Genomic DNA, 8,623 nt, shown 5'->3' on the forward strand with positions numbered 1-8,623 from the left:
GTTCGAGGTAATTCGCATTGGCATACTCTTTCAGTTCCTGATGTTGTTTAGGCTTCACTAAAAATAAATACACATTGTATCGAGTACCCAAATTTCGACACTGCGACGACCTGTGCTGTATTCATGGGAAATCCCTATTCCACATGCCACTTCTAGATTTAGTTCAAGATGTTCAAGGGAATATTGTTATGCTCTCTGAAGAGTGTGACACCGATTTTGAGCTCAGCGTATTTGAAAATCAAAATGATCCGCAAAAGATTTAATCACGCAGTGTTGAATGATCTTGTAAAGGATCAAAATTTGCTCACAAAGGCTGCAGAAACTTTAGCTTGAAAATTTAGAGAGTAAAATGTGCTTAATTCAAACATATACATTACATTTTATAGAAAAAAGAGAACTTCATAAATAGTTTAGTACAGAGGATAGTATATTGCTGCAAATTACCTGGTTTGTTACTGGAGATGGGGGTTGATTCTTACGATGGAAATGATGAGCATTTGTTTTTAAAAGAAAAGAATTCTGAATTGTGTGTTACTGCAAAATGGCATTCTACACGGGTCGATACCGACTTGGTATTCAACAGATATGAAAGAAAATTATTAATATATAGAGAGGTTTTATATCTTATCAAATATAGGAAGGTCCACTGGATCGTATGTGTTCAATTAAAAATTGTTAATTTTCTGCTTGGACAACAAGCAGTGTACATTAAATATCACTGTTCCCTTTGCTTATGGCACAGCGGGGACAAGGAAGAATATTATTTCTAACAAATCTGAGCAACACAAACATCACTTACACTCCGACAAAAAAGAAACAGAGAACAATATGTAAAAGCTTTAGATACGATCGGCGAGTGTTTCAAATACGTCACTTCAAAATTTCCAAGTTCAAATTATGAAAAAAAAAACAAGGCGGGAATTTTCGACGGTCCACGAATAAAGGCATCAACGAAAGGTTGCGATTTTCCTAATGCCATGAATGGATGCGAACAAAATGCCTAGTTCTCATTCGTGGAATTGATAGGAAAATTTAAAGGCAAATTAAAGGGCAGATAACTACAAAGTAATCATGAAAATAAACCAAATCACTTTTTAAGGGACTACAGAGAGTTACGTTGCAATATGAGCGTAAATATTTATTTTTGGAATAGTCTTCTGGAGCAATTTTCAAGTAATTCAAGCTCTGTAAATGACGGACGACAGGAAAGATTCCACGAAGATATGGGAATTGTGGAGTAACTGTATAAATGATGCTGGGATTCCAACATGATGGGTGATTACTGTTTCATAAGAATGTTTCATAAGATTACTTGATGAGTGTGCTGCCATCAAGAAGCAAATGCGCTAGAAAGTTTTATCAAAGACAATTTTTACCGGAGAGAAAACTGGTTGTTGCACATTTTCCCACTTTGTGTGGATATTTTATCCTGTTTCTGCAGTTCTATCAGCGTTTGTGCATTTGAAATATACTATTATCTTATTTTCATCTCACAATAAACAATCTCATAAATTCCAATCTAGATATAATATCTTCCAACTTACTATCTTGATTTTTCGCTAGGCATAGCTCCAACAAATATATATATATATATATATATATATATATATATATATATATATATATATATATATATATATATATATATATATATATATATATATATATATATATATACATATGTATATATATTTGTTGGATATATATATATATATATATATATATATATATATATATATATATATATATATATATACATTATTTACATTTGTCGGATATTTGTACTCATCTTGCTTTTTGTTAACACAACGTTTCGGCTAATATATCATCCAGGTTTCATCAGGTGTCTTGGGGGAAATTTCGAACATTGGTTCTTATTCCTAAGGTATTTTTCGATGTTATAAAAATAATAATAATACTAATTCGAAATTTCCTCATGACCCCTGATGAAGGCGAGGGTGGTGTGTATCAGCCGAAACAAGAAGAGGATAAATATCCGTTAAATGCAAAGAATGTAAATATTGTACCTAATTCCTCATCTCTTAAATATAAAACTGAAAGACAGGAACAATAATTAAATTATGATAGAAAGAAAAACCCGAACACCAGCCCATTTAAAAGCAAATATATATATATATATATATATATATATATATATATATATATATATATATATATATATATATATATTATATATATACATATATACATATATTAGTTTATGTATATATTAGTTCATATATATATTAATATTATCTCAGTTATTAAAACTTTCGATAATTTAAATACGTTAATAGTTACCAGAGGTAGCAAAATTACACTAAAAAACAAGATATCACAGCCGTTTTACAGGTAGATATACCAAGTTAAAGTGATACATTTTCAGAAGATATGGATAATAATAAATGGAGCAAAACGTATGTTAATAAGAGTTCCTTTAATTCCTACATATGTTTCGAAATAAATGAGAGTACTTTCACAAAGAAGAAAGAGCTGTTGGGGTTCCTCATTTATTTCTGTTCAGGGAGTTCATAATAAAACATCTAATAGCAAGACAAAAACGAAATAATGGGGTAACTTACGAGCTGAGATGTTACATGGTCAGTGACCGTTAGAAGGTTTGTTTACATAGAAATGTTAAGGGGTCAACGATATTATTCCATGGGCTTTAGTAATAAGAACGCTAGTTTACATAGAAATATAAAGGGAGGGTGTTTTTGACGTGATGCTAAAGGTTGAAACCAAAGAGTTATTTGAATATGGGGAGATAAGTATATTGTGGTTCTGTTAAATTAGGGAGAGAGCTAATTGTTGAGTTAAGAAAGGGGGAGGAAGGGAGTTAACTAAGGTAGTACATCATATGAAGGAACCCAATGACATTAATATGTAGCGAAAAAGTAAGTAGAATTGAAAGTAAATGAAACATCGTAGTCTAGTGAATGTTTACATATGTGTGTGCGAGCGCGCACATACATGTGTACAAATACGTGCGTGCACGCACAAGTACCGACACATGCATATACACATATACATACACCCATGTATACATACCCATACACACGCATACCCCCATACACATACACACACACACCCATACAGAAACCTTCACATATACATATGCACACACACGCTCACCTATATATACGTGCCTGTATATATACATACATTCCTGTATATATACAAACATGCAAATACCTACACACGCACACACATGCATACGCACACATGCCCATACACACACACACACACACACGCCCCGTGCTCGTACATGTACACACACATACATATACATATACACATATACTTATGTATACATACCCATTCACACACATACACCCATACACATACACACACACCCATACCGAAACCCTCACATATACATATGCACACAAACGCACACCTATACGTGCGTACCTGTTTATATACATACTTTCCTGTATATATGCAAACATGCAAACACCCACACACGCACATACATATGCACGCATGCACATACACACACGCACCCACATTTGTATATATATATATATACACTTGTATATATGTATATATATATATATATATATATATATATATATATATATATACATATATACATGCACACACACACATGCACCCATACACACACACTCAAACACACGTATGCATATATGTACACATACACATACACATGTGTTTTGTTTAAGATTATAAAAAATGTTAAGATTAATAACATACTGATTTGAAGCGAAGAACATAAACATGATAAATGAAATAGCATTACCCTGTTATATATTAATATACTTATGTTAGCGCTAATCAATGTAAAAACGAAGTACAGAGTGTTTTGTTGAGAAATAATAATAATAATAATAATAATAATAATAATAATAATAATAATAATAATAATAATAATAATAATAATAACAATATACATGCTAATAAGGAGAAGGTCCGATATAAGGCAAAGCAGCTGGTGATACAAGGTAGCCTAAGCTGTGATTACTGGGAAGGAAAAATTAATCAACTATAGAAGGGGAAAAGGCAAGTTGTGGTGGATGAAAAAGTGGAAATTATTCATAGGATATTAGTAAAAAAAAATTATAATTATAATAATAACTATAATAATAATAATGCTTGAAACCTAACCTGGTAGGAATGATGTAGCTAGCGGTAGTAAAAGATGGTATGTTTCTTGAAGTGCTGACAGTGGTACGCCCTCTGAGTGATTTGGTTAACTAGGTGATTCTTGGAGAACAGGATATAAAAAAGCTCCAAGTTACAAAGAGGGCAGAATTCCCTCCCCTTGTCATAGGGAACTGAGGTGGCTAGTATGGACCATTCCAAAGAGAATTGCTTATTGCAATCCTTCAGTTCCCAAATAAAATTACTTAGGCCAGTAGTGCTAGCTTTATTTCTATATCTAAACGACGAATAATGATTCGAGATTCTCTTGGATACCTGTGTCGATGAACTACCTACATAGTATGAGGCATCAGTGTTAGAAGTTACCTTGCATTGATACACTAAATTTTGGTCCTTGAATTCGCACTCAAAAACCTGATTCTATTAGGATTTAATTCCGAGATGCTAATCTTATTGCTAATCTTATTATTGTTACAGATATTTATGCGATTCCCAATATTGGATATACTACCTGTACCAATATCTAACTGATTAATGCCATCATTTGTGTGCGTTAAATTGTTGGAGTAATTATTATTGCTACAGGTTTGAGCATTACTAATATTATGATTATGACTAGGATGGCCGTCTATAGATGAATCCAAAAACCTGAGATTGTGGGAAGATATAATCTGTAACAAATTTTTGGTGTTCGAAAACCCAAATCTAACCTTATGCGAGTTGATAATTGGGTAATAGTAGGAGCCTTTATGGAAATTCCCACTCACCGCGTCTCGGAACTGTCGGACCAAATCTGATTTGACCAGCTTCCCAAACGGGAGTGTGAGCCAGATATTCTTATTATTATCAACAGATCTAGATGTAGTATTAGAGTGGTTAAACACGTAAGGATGTTTGAATTTGTTAAAGTATTTGGGGCCAGTTGGGGCACTTCTCTTATGTGAGTTAAGAGGATAACCCACTTTCACAGTAAAGTGAGAAGAATAGGAAGGAATATAAATGGGTTCATCTACGCTAGTAAAGGGGGTATCATGTTGTGTAGAAGGGGGAAGATCACTAGAAGAGTTAATGTACACTACCTTTTCCTTATAGAAGTCAGCCTCCTTATTGAAAATTTGGGAGTTAGAAGAAAGTTTGGAAAGCCTAATTGAGATATTACTAACCAAATTACTGGTTATATGTCTTGGATGGTTACTAAAGGGGCTTATGTATTTGAGATTAGTTGAATTGGAATTGGAAATGAGTATTATTGTATAAATCTAAGGTAACGTCCAGAAAGTTTGCCACAGAGATCTCATCCTTAAAAACAATGCCAAAGCCCATTCTTTTGAAGAATCTGGCTAATCTATTCTTAACTTTTTCATAGGAACATCAAAATCCTCCGGAGTATCCTTACGGATCCAAAGTTTATTGTTAAATTTAATGATAGATTTACGGGCCGCTAAAATTACATTAATTTCCTCCCTAAAGAGACCTGCTTTATTGTGTGCGAACCAAAGCGTTTTGTTAAGGATAATAGGGTTAACAGAGGAGTAGAAACTAGAAATGTCAAACTGTATGAATTTGGTATTATTCTTATCCTTGATTGAATTAAACCAATCTATAACTTGAGAAGAGTTAGACCAAAGTTTCAGTTTTAACTTATTAATTATAGTGGGTATATATAAACTAGCGTTGTAAACTATGTAAACTAGCGTTATTATTACTAAAGCCCATGGAATAATATCGTTGACCCCTTAACATTTCTATGTAAACAAACCTTCTAACGGTCACTGACCATGTAACATCTCAGCTCGTAAGTTACCCCATCATTTCGTTTTTGTCTTGCTATTACATGTTTTATTATGAACTCCCTGAAGAGAAATAAATGAGGAACCCCAACAGCTCTTTCTTCTTTGTGAAAACTACAGCGTTGATTAAAATAACAGTTCACAATACTTAAATATCTGATAAGGACAATTAACATTACCCTCTAAATTACACATAAACTTAATGAAACAAACATTTACCAACTACGAAGAATAATAATGTTAGCTCATTAAATATTAAAATATAAAAAAAACAATATAAAACCCCATAAAACGTAATAAGTACCATAATTCAAAGTAAATAATACGATGATTTCAATCGAAAATAAAAAGGAATTCATTTATTTACAAACTAGCAGCAGTGCCCGGCGTTGCTCAGGGCTGAATCGCTTTAAAGCACTGTTAATGATTCTACTCAATTATGATTAGTGAGGCAAAGATTGATAGAAGTTAACACCCCACCAATCAATTTGTAACACTCTAAGAAGCGGGTAACAATAGAATATCAGGTGGCCCTGAAAAGGCTGTGTTATCGTTCTCACAATTGTAACAATTTGGCAGGTAGTCCTGGAAGGGTGTGTAAAACGTTCGCAGGTGAATACGGCGTGTTCCTTTTCCACCAATGGCAGCGGACGTGCTGTTACAAAACTTCATGCTCTGTGAAAACAGAATAGATGCCCTATGGAGGAAAGAGGGGGATTAATTATAGGTAAGTAAATACGGGTAAGTTCGAAAATAAACAACAATGGCATCTCTTCAACTTATGAAAGACCGGCAAGCGTGTAGTGGTGCTGAATAGATGAATCACAACACCTCAGTCATGGAGATGTGCAAAATAGCCTGTTACGTTTGAATATTTTGTATTTTATGTAAAATGTAATGGTGTAAAATATAATGGTGAGAGAGAAGATGTATGTATTTAGTTTTATCAACTTTTTAAGTCTTGTTATTTGAAGTATATTGTAATGGCGTGTAAGAGATAGTTACTTCTTCATGTAATTAGTTTTATCCAATTCTTTCATTGATTAACGTTATGATTATATTTGTTGTATAAAATGATATGTTGCTTGGTTTCAAATTGTATGTTGCCTCCTGTTGCCGCTGATGTAAACTGTAAGATTGAGAGAGGAGATGGAAGGGGGTAGACGTTCCATATACGTTGGATGTAGAAGGTGAGGTTGCTGTGCTGACGAAGGCAGGGAAATAGAGCTGAGCGGAGGCCAGGCGTTGGTGAGGTGTGAAGTACTTGCAGGGAACCGCCCAAAAATGTAAACGTTGTCATAAAAGCATTGTTGGCCCTTTGAGAGTCGTACGGAAGTGAAATAGTAAAGTGTCCATGGTCCTCGGATGCCCGCTGAATGGGAGTTAGTGAGGAACAACAGCTGATGTTTGAGCAGGGTCTGATTTGTCATGAAGCTTTGTAACGCCGCGAGAATTAGCCTTTTCACAGCTGATGGTGGAGAGTGTAAAGTGCACTGCAATGAATATTAACCTACACCTACCTAGAAATTACTGACGAAAAGGCAAAAATTAAAACGAAATTTGAAAAAGTTATAAAATTAGGAAGCGAAGTAATCCTATAAAACCTCTTTGTACACAATGTTTTTCTGTTTTTCATTGTGGAACGAACGCGAAAGCATCACTCTTGCTGCCCACACGCGAGCAGCCAACGTAAAGCTGACCGTGAGAGAAACAAGGCTCCCCCAAATGTATTCCCGCGACAGACAGCGTTTACCCCTGTGCTTTGTTAATTGACATAGTGAAGCATGACCTGAAAGGGAACAGGGACCTACGAAATGTGAAATGTAGGTCTGCTCCTGATGCATCCTCAGTATGAGCACAACGTTGCCTCGACCGCATCTTGTGATTATTGTGGCCTCAATTAGATAGGGAGATAAGGACTTAACGATAAAACGTGTCCCATTTCATTGTTTCGGCGGAACCAAGTTTCGAATGAGCATTATAGGGGCACCAACTCTAAGATTCCGAATATGTGGGGGTAATCCAGGGAGCTCAAAGGAATTTAGTACCTCAATTGTATAGTTGATGACGTCCTCGGGGTCAGGAGTTCTATCGACAGGCTTATATATATATATATATATAGCAATCCCCAGGAGCAATCCCCAGGAGCAATCCCCAGGAATGAGCTTTAGCATTTGATCATTAATATGGTTAACAGTTTTATTCTTCGGGGCCAGAATAGCCCTTTGGCCAATCTAATTCATATTCTGATAATTTGCTTTGAGATCTGGGAACACTGCTTCCGTGAGGCGTCGCTCTCAATTCGGCCGCTTTCGATGGGCTCTGCGGGTACGCGGCGGCGCCCGGCCAGCCGGCCGCCGGCCGACCGTCTGCCTTTCAATCGGCTGCGGTTCGGGGTGCGGGTGATAGGGTACGACCGTCCGATCGACGACTACCCTACATAGTAGTCTGGACCCCCTTGGGGTATGAGGGTCACCTAGAGCCTAACTATTCCCCCGGGCCCCGACCCGCAAGCTCGCGAATCGGACCCCGTCACGGGTACGGTAGCGGCCGCATGGCTCGTATCGCAGCCGACACGTCGGCCTTTCCATCTCGCCGGCGGCAGTCCGCCGCCGAGGCGTCCGCATTCTTTTTGCTCGCTCCCAATCGCTTCCATCACGTCCGCCTAGGCCGCCGCCTAGGCCGCACACACTCTCGGCCGACAGCGC

General features: G+C 36.3%; 2 protein-coding genes across 2 annotated transcripts in view; both read right to left on the bottom strand.

Annotated features, from left to right (window-relative positions):
• LOC149137454 (beta-1,3-galactosyltransferase 1-like) overlaps positions 1-8,623 on the bottom strand; it is a 68,134-nt gene that overhangs the window by 38,884 nt on the left and 20,627 nt on the right. The gene's annotated exons all lie outside the window — the stretch shown is intronic.
• The window catches only part of LOC106877749 (beta-1,3-galactosyltransferase 1), a 35,288-nt gene that overhangs the window by 6,038 nt on the left and 20,627 nt on the right, over positions 1-8,623 (bottom strand). The gene's annotated exons all lie outside the window — the stretch shown is intronic.

Source organism: Octopus bimaculoides, chromosome 1 (assembly GCF_046866305.1).
Source record: "Octopus bimaculoides isolate indiv1 chromosome 1, ASM4686630v1, whole genome shotgun sequence".
Classification (NCBI taxonomy): domain Eukaryota; kingdom Metazoa; phylum Mollusca; class Cephalopoda; order Octopoda; family Octopodidae; genus Octopus; species Octopus bimaculoides.